The sequence below is a fragment of the Sinocyclocheilus rhinocerous genome, unplaced genomic scaffold (genome assembly GCF_001515625.1).
Source record: "Sinocyclocheilus rhinocerous isolate Xijiao unplaced genomic scaffold, SAMN03320098_v1.1 scaffold1939, whole genome shotgun sequence".
Taxonomy (NCBI): domain Eukaryota; kingdom Metazoa; phylum Chordata; class Actinopteri; order Cypriniformes; family Cyprinidae; genus Sinocyclocheilus; species Sinocyclocheilus rhinocerous.
Genome location: NW_015630547.1, coordinates 205678 through 221418, shown reverse-complemented (window position 1 = coordinate 221418; position 15741 = coordinate 205678).

Below are 15741 nucleotides of genomic sequence, written 5' to 3'. Positions count from 1 at the left end.
TTGCGGTGCGAGCCCCGCGGGACTGCCATCCTCCAGCGTCACCGTGGTTGGAGTCTCCCTCACCCCCGCCTCCAGCCTCCGATGCCCGGACTCCGCCTCGACCCGTAGACCCAGTGGCTCCACCTCGGCTCCTAGCTCCCTCGCCTCCACCGTCACCTATCGATCCATCAGCTCCACCGGGCTCCCTCGTCCCTCCTGTTCCGCCTTGGTCGGGCATCAACCCGCCATCGCCTCTGGACTCCACTCCTCTGGTTGCGCCTCGTCGCTATTACACAGACAGATAAAAACAAAACATAACATAGGACAATATGTCTGTCACGCCCCTGGACTCTTTGTGTTGTGTTTTCCCTCCCCAGGTGTGCCGTGTTCCCTTTAATTAATCATTCCTTGCACCTGTGTTTTCCCAATCACCCAGTGTTTAAAAGCCCCAGTCCTTTCAGTTAGTGTTTGTCGGTCCTCAAACGTCATTCCATGTGTTCCTGTGTCTCCTACGTTCCCTGTGTGATCATTAAAGACTGTGAATTGAAGTTACCTCCGTGTTTCCTCGTTCCTCGCTCCTTGCCTCCCGAAAAGTGTGACAACAGGCTTGTAAACATTATTTTCCATTAAAATACTAACATGTATAACAGTATGCATTAGCCTCAAATGATACAAAAAGCTGTTGAATCATTATTGCTCAGGAAGGTATGAACATATACAGTATAATTATGAAATGTAAATCATGAAACTGCAAATATATTAAAATTGTTTCAAATTACAACATAAAACATCTGTGACAACTTGCCCCAGCATGTCATTATATAATGAATAACTCATCTTAAGGCATTCCCGTGTGTTTTTTTTCATCCATCAGTTTGTTGTCTGGCTTGCATATTGTTTATTTGTGCCACATATGTGATGTTGATCCATATCCAAAAAAGAAAAAAAAGAACTTACTTTGTCCCCTTCCACCACAAGACAAGGCACAAAGCATGTTGTCCCTGACTGTAAGTCTTGAATGAGAGCTTGACCAGGCTAGACTCGTAGAGTGTGTGATCAGAGGTATGGCCCAAATAATGAGATGGCTCCTTCCTGTGAACTGCATTTGAAATAGCCATGACAGCTCTGGGGGTCTTCTAAAGGACACACTCACTATAGTCTCAGCTTTCTGTCTCTTATGTGTGTGCGGCTGTGTTATGAGGCTCTGGGAGAGAAAGAAAGAACGAGAGGAAGTGATAGAAGCAAGGCGTCTCATTGCTTTTCCCCTCTCTCTTTAATTACAACCAGTCTACCATATCGGAGAGGAAATTAATTATTCACCTAATCTGCCACAGGAAGAAATACACGTCTAATGAAACACACCGCCAGTGTAACAAACAATAAGACACATAGAGCACAAAGCCATAAATAAGCAACCAAAAGGCTGTAATAATTGTACACTTATGTATAGAAAGAATTAAGAATTACTTAACTGCATATATATATATACATATATATATATATATATATATATATAAGATAACTTGCCACTGTTAATTTAAGATATATTTACACATATAAATTAGTTTTGGTGGAATAAATGTATGTAGTTAAGTTGATAATAAATAATATTATGATAAATAATGTCTTGACCAAATCCGGTTATAATCCAAATATAAAGAAGCCTACTTTTATGTGCTGATGACCCTTTATGGTACTCTTAAAATAGTATTAAATTAGATAGTATTAGACACATAACACATATATACTGGTTGTAACATTAGGACAAGCCAAAGCATGGGTATCGTTATGGAAATGTGTGCATTTCACTTATTTACCATTGTAAATTATGCATTATTCCTGTGTTTTGTATGGGACACAGCAAATAAGTGAAATGTGTAATGTAGTACAAGCTGACTTGTGATTTATTTCACATTTCTACCGTCTCACATCTTCTGAGTAAACAGGGGAAATATCAACAAGCGGCTTATCTCTGATCCTGTGTGGTGCAAGACTAATTTCTAGTTTTGAACGTCTCGTGTTCGCACCAATTATTTATGGTGACATCCCTATTAAGATCCCTCAGCTGCTCTTTGAATTAGAGAAGTGCTAATAAGGTCTTTCAGTAGTTTATACACTGCAGTCTGTAGACTTTAATGAGCCCCTGGTCGCCCCTATTATCCCAAACAAAGATGGAGGTGGATTACCGCAAAGGCTGGATCAGCCCATGCTCTCAGACCTCCTGTCATTCTTCCTGAAATGTGCCTCCTTAATATTAGTGAGGAAACATTGCATGAGGCAAACAAGCGCTGTGATATTTGTGATTTTTGTGGCATTCCCTCAAGATTATAAATATGCTGTGTCTATGGTAATGGAGTAAGGGCTTGCTGGTTTTAACACAGGGAAAATTGTGTGAGTTCAGTCTATGTAACCTTTTTTTACTATGGTGTCCAGCTTATTCTCTCTGTCTGCTCACATTCCATAATAGTTTTCATGATACTGTTACTGTGCTGGCTTGGTTGGTAAACAAATACAAAATCCAACCCAAAATTAATAATTTCCACAGTTGAATAGGTAGAACAGATACACCTGTTGTAACAGAAAAAAGGTAACTTTCATTGTTCAAAACTGTGAGCGGTAGTTTATGTGATATAATTGAGGCAGCAATCAATCCAAATTGTCATATTTCTTTGCACCTCTGTGATATGTGAGCATAAGATCATTTTGAATAACATCAAATATGCATCATAAAATATCATTACATTTTTTTAAATACTTCTAATGTAATCAAAAAGTAAAATAAACATTAAATATTTCAATATTTTTTGTGCGAAAAGTATTTATTTGTGACAGCAAACAAATGACACTTTGCCTCACTTTTTGTTGTTTTGGAGAACCTGCTTATGATACTATAGTATTAAAACAAACACTTTACTTTTCAAAACTGTGAGCAGTAGGTTGGTTGTTAAAGCTGAGGTAACAATCCATCCAATTTGACATGTTTCTTTGCACCTCTGATATGTGAGCATGAGCTGAATTTGAATAACATCTGATATTCTTCTTCTTTTAAGAATGTTTATTAATAAAATAAACTGGAAACAAAAATGTTACATGGTCAAAAACTCTAATGCTTAAATCGTACATTTCAAAATGATCATTGCAGGAAATGACATCACCATCAGTAAGCGAAATAATTGGAGATTTAGCTTCACATTTTTGGAAATATTGAAATCTTACAAATGTATTATCTTTACATTTTATTCACAATTATTAAGCCCACATTGTATGAAGAAATACGTAACTTGTGGCTCTTACAGTTATTATACTAAAGAAGAAAAACTGTCTGAATGAAAAAAAAGGCTTATCAAAAGTAAACAGAAAAAAGCATGATGTTGCAAAAATGTTTAGTTAAAAAAACACAGCTGTCTTTAATTTAAGAAAATGTAAGAAAAATTTGAAAATGAAAATGTCATTTAGTTTTGATATACACAGACATCACAAAAATATGGTTAATTTTTTTTTTTACTTTGATATATTCTAATAAAACAGCAAAACAAATATGTTGGAACCATAGCAGTATGGGCAAGTCCACTGACATATGGTGCTGTTGCGCTTCAGGTGACCCGAGTTCAAGCCCTGGTCCAATTCCCCTCTCTCCTATTACATGATTTCCTACTGTCCTATCTAGGCAAAGAATCCCAAAAATATTAAAAAAAAAGATATAACCTGAAAAGAATATTTTTTGTTTGAAAAGTATTTATTTGTGGAAATATTGAAATCTTACAAATGTATTATCTTTACATTTTATTCACAATTATTAAGCCCACATTGTATGAAGAAATACGTAACTTGTGGCTCTTACAGTTATTATACTAAAGAAGAAAAACTGTCTGAATGAAAAAAAAGGCTTATCAAAAGTAAACAGAAAAAAGCATGATGTTGCAAAAATGTTTAGTTAAAAAAACACAGCTGTCTTTAATTTAAGAAAATGTAAGAAAAATTTGAAAATGAAAATGTCATTTAGTTTTGATATACACAGACATCACAAAAATATGGTTAATTTTTTTTTTTACTTTGATATATTCTAATAAAACAGCAAAACAAATATGTTGGAACCATAGCAGTATGGGCAAGTCCACTGACATATGGTGCTGCTGCGCTTCAGGTGACCCGAGTTCAAGCCCTGGTCCAATTCCCCTCTCTCCTATTACATGATTTCGTACTGTCCTATCTAGGCAAAGAATCCCAAAAATATTAAAAAAAATATATATAACCTGAAAAGAATATTTTTTGTTTGAAAAGTATTTATTTGTAAACAAATTACTCTATACATCTGTTGTGGTTTTGCAGCAAATATCACTTTTTAAGTGTATAATTTCCATCATTCACTATTACTCAAAAAGTGTGAAAATATTATTTAATTGTATTCATAAAATGGTACCCAAAGCAAGGAAAAGGAGGTAGCCAATGTGTGCCAAAAATTCAAACTGTCATTTACGTCACCACAGTTTCCAGTATAAAATGAAATAAAATTAATGGGGGGGGTGACAGAATTTGTCTGCTGGACATTGTTAGAAGAAAATTTTAAGACAGTAAAAAGATTGTTTTAAGAGTTTATTTTCTTAACAAAAATCCACTGGACTAAAAGTATAAATCATGTCTATATGTCTATCTATCTCTTGTGGCAGCAGGTAGAGGGACAGAAGTAAGAACAGGAGTAAGAGGACTTTTAATTTGAGTGTCCATTGTGAAAGCATGGTGACAGGTGAGTGGATGTTTTCTGTGAATGCTTGGTGGACAGTTGAGGAGTGGAGAGCACCACTTTTCATCCACACCTTGAGAGGACAAAAGAAACAAGCATCAGATTTGAAGTGGAAAGCAAGCTTACCTGCTGTTTCTCTCCGGCTCGCTTGTTGCCAAGCGCCAGTGACTGGAACTGCCCAGGCCAGAACAACGCTGATAGGTGTGAAGATGAGTTTCTGCCAATGCTGATCATGTCGATGGGATAATCGACAACCCCTGCAAAGGTCAGCCACAGTGTGCAAGTAAACTTACCAGCAACTCAGTAAACAGTGCTTGTTTCTTTGTGTTCTAAGGAAATGACCAGAAACATACTCAAGTATATAAGTATGCGATTGCTTGGTTAACATATTGCAAAAGCATTGTCCAGATGACAAGGCTGAATAAACCATATGGACAATTGGGCACTTGCCCAGGGGCGCCACATCCAAAAGGCCACCACCATTTCCAGACAGGGTGCCATGTAGGGCTGCATAAATGTTTACAAATAGAGCAAGATGTTGTGCAAAGGCCAAAAATATTGCCTCCTTCTGGATGACTATTCAGGCAAGAACAGCAATAATGAGCACGGTTTAAGGACACTGGTTGAGATCCCTTTTCCTTATTTCATAATCAACAATGGTCTATTGTGCTTTGTGGCATCCAGGAGAGTTAAGACAGAGAAGTGAGAATAAACTAAGAATAAGAATCGGCTGTGTTCTTGAAAGACCCATCACATTTCCATATCTACAATTTATACTCCAGATCAGATAACAGTTTCAGGGTAAGCTGTTGCATGTAGACACGCTAGAGGTCTTCACGGGTCCACTTAGATCCGAAAACCGACCCGAGATCCGAGCTGGATCGGGTCCAAAACTTCGACGAGTGCCTCGGACACGGGTCGGGTTCGGTAGTAGTTGCCTCGAGTCTTGGGTAATTTAAAAATGCAGTGGGGAAAGGAGCAGGAATCCGTTTCAACAGCCTTGAACATGAAGCGCTGTGAGATGCTGATCTCCTGGAGCACCAAAGCACCTAACATCTGGAAAATGCAGAAGAGGCCCTGAAATAGGTGCAGAAGGTCCTTAATCTGGAACATGCAGAAGAAAATACCTTGAAGTGAAGGTTTGCTTGCAGGAGCTTAACCTTGTTGCAAATGTCTGTATGTCTTCTCCCTCTCTGGGCTAGAGACTCAGAACTTTGTCAATCCGCTTTGTCTCTCTAGGAAAAACCGACCCGAGATCCGAGCTGGATCGGGTCCAAAACTTCGACGAGTGCCTCGGACACGGGTCGGGTTCGGTAGTAGTTGCCTCGAGTCTTGGGTAATTTAAAAAAAAGTGTTTTTTCCAAATGGACCCAATAAGAGCCGATAAGACCCGATCCCTTGAATGTACTTGCGCGTTGGTGTTAAAGGGATAGTTCAAGCAAAAAATAAAATTACCCCATGATTTACTCAACCTCAAGCCATCCTAGGTGTATTTGACTTTCTTCTTTCGAACGTATACAATCGGAGTTGTATTTAAAAACATCCTGGCTCTTCCAAGCTGTAAAATGGCAGTGAGTGGGTGCTATTTTTCAATAGTCCAAAAGATGTCAAATAAAGTGCATACACCCATCATAAAAAATGTCCCACGCGGCTGAATAAAGTGAATAAAGGCCTCCTGTAGCGAATCCATCTTATTCAAACAAATAAATTAAAGATTATTTATTTGTTCTTAACTGATCAGCTATATAACGTCTAATGTAAATTAGAAAATCATATACTGATAATATGCAATAATGCCACAGTCTCTGGAAGAGGTTTGGATAAGTGATATTTAAGTTCTCTGTGGTCGAGCTGTACGATGGCGGTAACATCTTCCACTGGTTGTGCTGGTAACAATGCAGTGGGGAAAGGAGCAGGAATCCGTTTCAACAGCCTTGAACATGAAGCGCTGTGAGATGCTGATCTCCTGGAGCACCAAAGCACCTAACATCTGGAAAATGCAGAAGAGGCCCTGAAATAGGTGCAGAAGGTCCTTAATCTGGAACATGCAGAAGAAAATACCTTGAAGTGAAGGTTTGCTTGCAGGAGCTTAACCTTGTTGCAAATGTCTGTATGTCTTCTCCCTCTCTGGGCTAGAGACTCAGAACTTTGTCAATCCGCTTTGTCTCTCTAGGATGGAGACTCAGGACATGCTGCATCTGTTGTTGTCTCACTGGATGAAGACTCTGAATGTAGAGTATCTCATTCCTCGCAGGCTGGAGGTTCAGAACGTGTTCATATCTGTTGCTGTCTGAAAAGCTGGAGACTTAAAACTTGGCATATGTTATTGCCTCTTCCCTCAAGGGCCAGAGGCTCATAACATTGGTATCTGTTAGTGTCTCTCTGGATGTCAGACTCTGAACTTTTTGATCTGTTAGTGTCCCTTCCCTCGTAGGACTGAAACTCAGAACGTTGACTATACCCGCTATTGTCTCCTACAACGCAGGCCGGAGACTCAGAACAAGGAGTGCCTGTTGGAAGGGTACCTTTATCTCTTTCTGATGAGGAGGAGATTGCAATGTGGCACTTCTCCGTTCCAGTGCTGTGATTGGCTGTTTCCATCAGAGCAGGAGGAATACATGTGACCCACCCTTCTTTCCTCCTGTGGAACTCATTTGCATAGTCCAAACACACATGTAGAAAAGTGTCACTAAAGTTTTAGCGGTGCATTTCTCACTTTCCAAACCATCACCAGAATACCTCGGGCAATATTCTAAACAAATGGAGACCAAACATGATGGAAAAAGATTGAACTGTCTTGCATGCATTCATTTGTCCATTAACAGTTGAGTTTGTGTAAGATGTTGCACTACACATAGCTGTCACCGAAAATACATATTTCTCTAAATAAGTATTAGATGGGTGTGTTGCAGTGCATCAGTTTTAAAGTTTGAAAACATAGTTATGAATGGATTTGGATGGACCTTTGTGATCTCTTTTTGTTTCACCCACTGCTGCTGCATCCAGAGGCCCTAAAGGGATTTTTATGGCGGTCACAGGCCAAAACCTTAGGGATCAGTCTCTAGGTGGGTGAGGGGCAGAAACTGCATTTTGTCCAATGAGAAATCTGTCCTTCCCAGGCTTGGTACCAGAGGTCTTCTTCTTGCCCTCTAAAAGGTGTCTGGCTGTTGTCCTAGCATCATTATCTAATGGCATTTGACAGTTTGCTTATGTTAGTCCACCAAGATCCAATCAATATGTAACAAACCTTTGTCCACTATTGTGGTCAGAGAGGGGGCCTGCCATAAACTGGTCCCTGGAATGGGCTGACATCAGAAACATCAGAAAATAATTTAGCATTCACCACTTTTAATGACTGTATTGAAGAGAGATCTTCATATCCGCCAGGTCATATCTGTGGAAATGTGTATTGTGTATTATCTTATGTACTGTTTTGAGAGGAGTAAAACATGGTCTGGGACCCTGTGCAAGTAACAGGATGTGAGGCCCCCCAGGTCCGTTCACGGTCACTTTCACTTTTTTTCCTCCCCCTCGGCCCATTTGCTATCGTTTTCCAAATGGTGGCTCCCTCTTGGTCTGTTTGGGTCCTTTGGTCCATTCGCATTCCATCTTGTTAGCGCTGTTGCCGGTTCAAGGTTTTGCAGCTGCTACTTCCTGTATAAATGGACACATATTATTAATTTTTCACTAATGGGAATAATAAAATATTGAAACAGTCTATAATGCTGTAGCTGATGCAATATTGCAGTTACAGTATTGTAACAGTATATTATTACAGTGTCATGAGTGCATTTACTAATTAGTAAAAAATGCAATTTATGTAAGTCGAGAAGGGAAAAGGCCAGATCACAAGTCAACATTCACAGCATACTCTTTAACTCATCACTCTAGACTGTCTTAATAAGGCTGGTTAGATGCTGGCTGTCAGAGGGGAATAGGATTACAAAGAGCCAAAAAGGAGAGAAGATTGCTTAGTAGAAGAAGATTGCAGTGCCCTCATCATTCCCAGCGCCCAATAATTGTATGAAATCGCCAGCTGACGAAAAATATATGTTAACCATTGATTGTGGATGTGAAGCGGCTGCCTCCAGGGGTTTGTTTTATGTAATTTTACTTCTACAGCACAGTCTAATTCAGATTTAATCACCAGAGTAGAAAGTGAAGTCCAGGTGATTGTACACTCACCGTATAAGTCAATGCCGTTGGTAAAAACACCTTTGCAGAGGAATATAAATCTAAATACACTGACTTTTTTCTTACAAATAGGGCTGTTCTTGTCTTCAGGCTGTGAAAAGTTTTTTAACAGATTTTCCTGCCCCAGAAACAGTCCTGCTTCAAACTCACACCATCGTTGAGCCAGTGTTGTTGGGTCGGGCTGCTCAAACTAACAGATCAGTGTTTTGTGTTTTAATATCATCACACTGTTTACACTTTTGAGTAAATCAGAATTGTAATGGCTTACTAATAGTTCTGTCTGCATATGAGAAAGCTTGGATATGAGAAAAAATGTAATCAAAAAGTTACACAATTCACTGCCACGGAACTATTTCGTGTCTGGCATTTTTTGGTACAACTTTCATTGAAAACCAGTGTTGTAAATTATCCATTCGAAATACATAAAAGAAAAATTTAAAATTAAAAAATGCTAAAAATCTATTTATCCTCAGGCCATCCAGTATGTAGATGAGTTTGTTTCTTCATCAGAAAAGACTTAACATTTTAACTTAAATTTAACATTTCACTTGCTCACCAGTGGATGCTCTGCAGTGAATGGGTGCCAAAGATGGCTTGAAAAAAATGGTTGCTAACAAGTGGCTAAATGGGACTACAAAGATTTTCACAGTGAGCAGGTAAACTTATCTACTCACTAGTCGGATTCACAGTCTCATTGAGTTTAGAAATGTTCCCTTGCAAACTTTTATAACTCAAACTTTCAGGGAAAATGTTCTTCCATTAAGGACTGAAAGAGTTGTTGGAAGCTTAATGGTAGTGACGCCGAAATCACATGAGTGTGGTGTAATTTGTTTATAGCCTATACTGCCTTCTGTTTTCTTGCATTTCATTCTAATGAACATATTGTATATGGCATGATTGCACTGGATCATGTGCACTCTCGTCTCTGAGTTTGCCTGTTTGACAGCTTTTAGTCTTGTACTTCTGGTGATTGTGTTTAATCTTCAAAATTCATAAAAGTTGTGTTCATTTGTGAAGATTATCCTAATTATTAAAACGTGTAAGAATCATACATTTGTTGGTCACACAGCTTATTTTCTGCAATAATCCAAAAACTAATGGAAAATTTGGTAACTCTTTATTTTAAGGTGTCCGTGTTACACGTTACATGTACTTACTATTATAATAACAATTAATTATGCATAATTACATGCAAGTGTATGGTGGCCGAGAGAGCTCAATGCGCTACAACTTTAGAAAACACATGCAAATAGAAAAAGCACCAGCAAATCAAAAAAACATCTTCATCAGTTTGACAGCAGGTGCTGCAAATTCTCACAACGCAAACAAATAAAGAATTGTATTTGCAGCACGATTCTTTGTGTGGTTGTGTTGTGAGTATTTGCAGTGCGTTTCTTTATTGGGTTGTGTTGTGATCATTTGCAGCGCGTGTGCTGGCAAATTGATGAAGTTGTTTTCTTAATTTGCATGCGCTTTTTTCTATTTGCAGTGCGTTTCTTTATTGGGTTGTGTTGTGATCATTTGCAGCGCGTGTGCTGGCAAATTGATGAAGTTGTTTTCTTAATTTGCATGCGCTTTTTTCTATTTGCAGCGCGTTGAGCTCTCTCGGCCACCGTACAAGTAACCCTAAGCCAAACCCAAATCCTAACCCTTACTATATAATAAGTACATGTAGTTAATTAATATTACTCAGTACTTATATGTATAATTACACTGTAACAAGGACACCTTAAAATAAAGTGTAACCGAAAATTCCTATTGACTTTTTTTTTGAGTGAACCATGGGTGATGCAAACTTCTGGGCTGGCCTACAAAAATGTCATCACTGCAGCGCTCAACAGTTCTTCTTTATCCCAACAGTTTTTGAATATTACTGACACCTGCATGGATGCATAAAGTTTATGAACTGTTGCCTCATCATTTTTTGTGTTGTTCCTTTTTTATTGTCCGTCTCATATTACACACATTATTAAAGCAGATATTCTCTATTAAAGTTGTATCGATTGTTGGTGGTTCCTGTTGTTACATGGAAGTGGGCTGCAGTTTTCCATCATTCTGCTATGGGCTCTCTAATTACTATATAGGTGCATTTGGATTTTGAACACCCATTGATCATAGTGGTGTGATCACCATAGTGGTGAGGGTCTCTAGTTCAAATCCTGGTGGTGAAGTTCTCAATTCAGAATTTTTAATTATACTATATGCAAGTGGATGTACAGTATATTAGGTGCATTTTATATTGTGCTTTGATCCAAATCTGTATCTGTATGGTGCTATTATCACCCCTGTCACATGGTTTCATGCTTCTAACAGGTAGAGTTATTTTTCATAGACATTCTATTTCAAGGTGTGGGCAGATAGCAGCTTAAAGTGTGAGGAAGCAGCAAAGTACAATTCATTTTCAGGCAGTTTTCAATGAAATGGCTGAGCGAAAAGGAAAGTGGGTGCAATCCCATGAAACTGCCCAAAATCAAATATTGTATCTGATATGTGAACATGCAACACGAAATGTTGTGCATGATAGGATCCACCATCGCTCACAGCAAATACGTTTGCAATTAATTTACAGATTTATTTATTTTATAGTGGATTCACATATTGTTGCTGTTAAACATAAACAAACATAATTTAATGCTAATAATAAATGGGACTTTTTGACATTGTAAAATAATCAACAAATGGGTCCCACTTTATATTAAGTGGCCTTAACTACTATGTACTTACATCAAAAATAAGTACAGTGTACTTATTGTGTTCATATTGTATTGCAAAACACTTTTGCTGCTATTGAGGTGGGATACGGGTAAGGTTAGGGACAGGTTTGGTGGTATGGGTAGGTTTAAGGGTGGGTTAAGGTGTAAGGGATGGGTCAACAGTGTAATTATAAATGTAATTACATAAATTAATTACAGATATAATTACATCCAGGTATTTTAAAAATATAAATACAATGTAAAAACATGTACACGATAAGTGCATTGTACCAAATGATATAAATAAAATGCAAGTACATAGTAGTAGATAGTAGTACAACAAAGGTACTATTAATTTCTTTAGATATCAAACTAAATTTAGTCAAGTTTGTCCCTACAACAAGAAAACAACTAATTAGCCAGTTGGTAAGAAAAACATTAATGTTGTACTTTATTTATTTATTTACAATTGCAATGTCTGTCTGCAAGTTTTTGAACCTTTGATTTTTACATGATTTTGAGTACAAAGCAACAAATGCCTTATATTTTCTTCTTTTATTTATTTTTCTTTATTAATTTTACTCATTTAAATTGACCAAAAGCATCCTGAGACAGTAAAGTCTCAAAAATTAACCTTCACAGAGTCCATTTCTTACTGAACTGTATTAAAGTCAGGACTTTAATCTGTGAAAAGAGCTCAAATACATGGTTTCACTGTTTACTGCTTACACCTCCAGCTTTCTGCTGTGCGGCAACCTTGTGAAATTCCCCATCTGTGATGCTCTCTGCAACACGCTTTATGTGGTCAGAGCCACACATTTTCTTGATTCGAGCCATGCATTGAAGCCCTAGTGTGAACGGACCTAAATATTAAAATTTAGAAGCAAGGGAATAATAGCCATTAGGGCTCCAGCAGGGTAATAAGGATCTACAGAAAAACATACAAGCAAATACACTCTTGTCACAGTTCACTACTGTGAGGAGCACTACTGTGAGGAGCAAGGAACGCGGAGACGAAGGAGTAACTCAAACACTGGTCATTAATAACACAAATCCAAGGGGTAACCAGGCGTGTGAAGTAACGAATTACAAATACTCACGTTACAGTAATTAAGTAGAGTACTTTTAAATACGCTACTCTTTTACTCTTACTCAAGTAGTTTTTTTGGACAAGTACTTTTACTCTACTCACACTACAGTTTTTGGAAGGTAATGGTACTTTTACTTGAGTATATTTTTTCAGTACTCTTTCCACCACTGGGGGTAACACAGGGCAGGCAGGAGCACACACGAAGAACCACGTAGACATTCAACAAGTAGACCCGACAAAACCAAACTGAACAGACTGGGGCTTATAAACACAGGGCAATCAGGGGAACACAGGTACATGGAATCATAACGTAATCAAACTAAACAAGAACAGAAAAAAGACCATAAAAGGAAACACAGGAAGAACTACGGAGGCAAAACGGGTCCAAAGACAACTCTATGATTTTGTCAACATTTACCCCTGATTCTTTAACCTATTTAGCACATAAAAATGTTCGATTTACAAGAAGCAAAGTAACAAGCACCTCAAATCATTCACAAAAAACCAGGATTAAATGTGTGTGGTTTGTCCTCTATTTTGCCCAATGTAGAGGACAAAACAGTAAACAAGAGACATTAAAACAAGACATGGTTGACATGAAATATAGACATAAAAAATGTGCAAAATGTAACTATGAAACTATTACCGCAAAGCATTTGGACACGATGAACATCTGTTCTCCAAACGTTGTATAGAAGCTCTTAAAATGAATTGTCAGACTCCCTGTATTTGTGGATGCAGTTATCAGTGTCATGTTATTCCTCCTCTACACAGACATTCTGAAGGGCAGGGACTCAAATGCCAGAAAAAAAGCTCTCAGAAAACGGATGCAATGCAATGGTTTAGAGGGGATCATCACACTGCATCATTACATTTGATCGGTAGTCATGCAATGAGACAGGATGATTGTCATTAATTATCACTGAATCTAATTTATGATTAAAAGGCAGAGTAATCTTTTATCTTTCATATTGTATACTTTATTTCAGATAACTTTTATAACTTTTAATTGCTGATTACAATAATGCAAATGATGCACACTATTTACAACTATTTATATGGTTTTGTTGTTTTGTCCTCAAGTTTCTGATTTTTGCTTTCACCAGCTTCAGCGTTTAGAATGAGCGTTTAGCAGTGGCTGTTTAGCAGACGGCGTTGCATAGATTTTCAGCAACTTAAAAAGAGTTGGAAACATCAGATGAGCATCAAACTCGTTAAATATTCCCAACACTAAAATATCAGAAAGTTCTTAAAACAAGTTAAATTCTTGTGCATTCTCTTATTCTGACGGCACCCATTCACTGCATTGGTGAGCAAGTGATGCAATGCTAAATTTCTCCAAATCTGTTCAGATCTAACAAACAAATCAAATAAACATCTTGGATGACCTGAGGGTGAGTACATTTTCAGCAAATTTTCATTTTTGGGTAAACTGTTCCTTTAAATATCTGTATTTGATCACCCCAGGTTATTAACCATTTATAATAATTCATTAAAATGAATTGTGAAAACATTGTGAAATCCACAGGAACAGTGATTATTTTATGAGCTTGGCTCAGCTGCAGCTACGAGGTCTCTGTCTCTCAGAACAGAATGAGCGAGAGAGAATGAAACCTCTCCTGCTTGTTTGCCATCCTCCTCCTCAACCTTCCTAAGTAATGTGAAATTAAAGGCTTCTTCACAGTCTATAATTAGTCGACCCTGACATTAATTAGAAATGCTCTGTATGGTGCCACTTCATATTAAACTGAATGGTATATCATCTTTCATTTTCAGCTTCTGAACATTAGACCATATCGTAGGCTGAATGTTACAGGGGCAGAGAGAGCAACACACACAAACCTCCACAAGAAGAGAAAAACAGAACTTAGATACCTGACCAAACAGCACAAGGCCAGATACACTGAAGGTACAGATGAATTTTTGGAGTTGCAGCATCCCAGTGAAAATGGATCTTTCTAATTTGTAATATATACAGGTGTATTATACTACTTACATTATTGGTCCATGCAGTATAGAGATAACATTTTTTAGTCTGCAACAACTAAACATTAGCTGGCTAATTAAATTTTTTAAATGTAAAAACTACCTATTCACCTGTATTTAAAATATCCTACCATTTAAAGGTTTGAGGTGGGTAAGTTTTTTTTTATGTTTTTGGAATATGTTTTTATTTGATCTTATTTTTAGATAAAGTAAGATTTTGTAATAGTTTTCTATTCTTTTCTATTATATATATATATATATATATAGTATTATTATTGTTTCCTATTATGTTACATTTTAATTCATACCTGTGATTCAAAGCTGAATTTTCAGCATCCATTCCTCTAGTCTTCAGTGTCATATGATCCTACAGAAATCATTTTAATATGCAGATTTGCTGCTCAAAAACATTTCTTATTATTATTTGTGTTGAAAACAGTTTTGTGTAAACCATGATGCATTCAATTTAATAGATCAATATATATATACTGTATATATATATATATATTAGCCATAAAAAAGATGAAACTTTAACATCCCAAACTGGCACAGTATGTCCTGAACATCTGTCAACATATCTCTACAGGACCTGAATTTACAAATACTATATGTTGGGCTCATGAATATTAATTTGGTTATGTGAACAGGCGGTCTGGTAAGGTTACTTAGCAAAGTCAGCATGGCCTAATTAATATTAAAGCCATGACATCACAACCAGTCCCCCGAAGTTGAAGACTAGCCTGAAGGCAAGCTGGTTAGAGGCCTTTTTGATGTTATGTTTTATTTACAATATAGGTTGCTGTGAAAGCATTGCAGAGAAATGCACTGCTACCTTCAGAGAAATGTCACAAATAACACACTAAAAAGCTTTATTAACTTAAGGTTGACGGCTAGATCTGAGAGTAATGGTTTCAGCTAAGAGTAATGGTTAAAGAAATGGCAAAGCTGGGGAAAATGCTTCTTCTCCCTCACAAATCCTTCATGGAATACGATCTTTGCTGTGCTTTTGATATAATCCGGAATATTCAGCATCCTACAGCTAATTAATAGAATAGCTC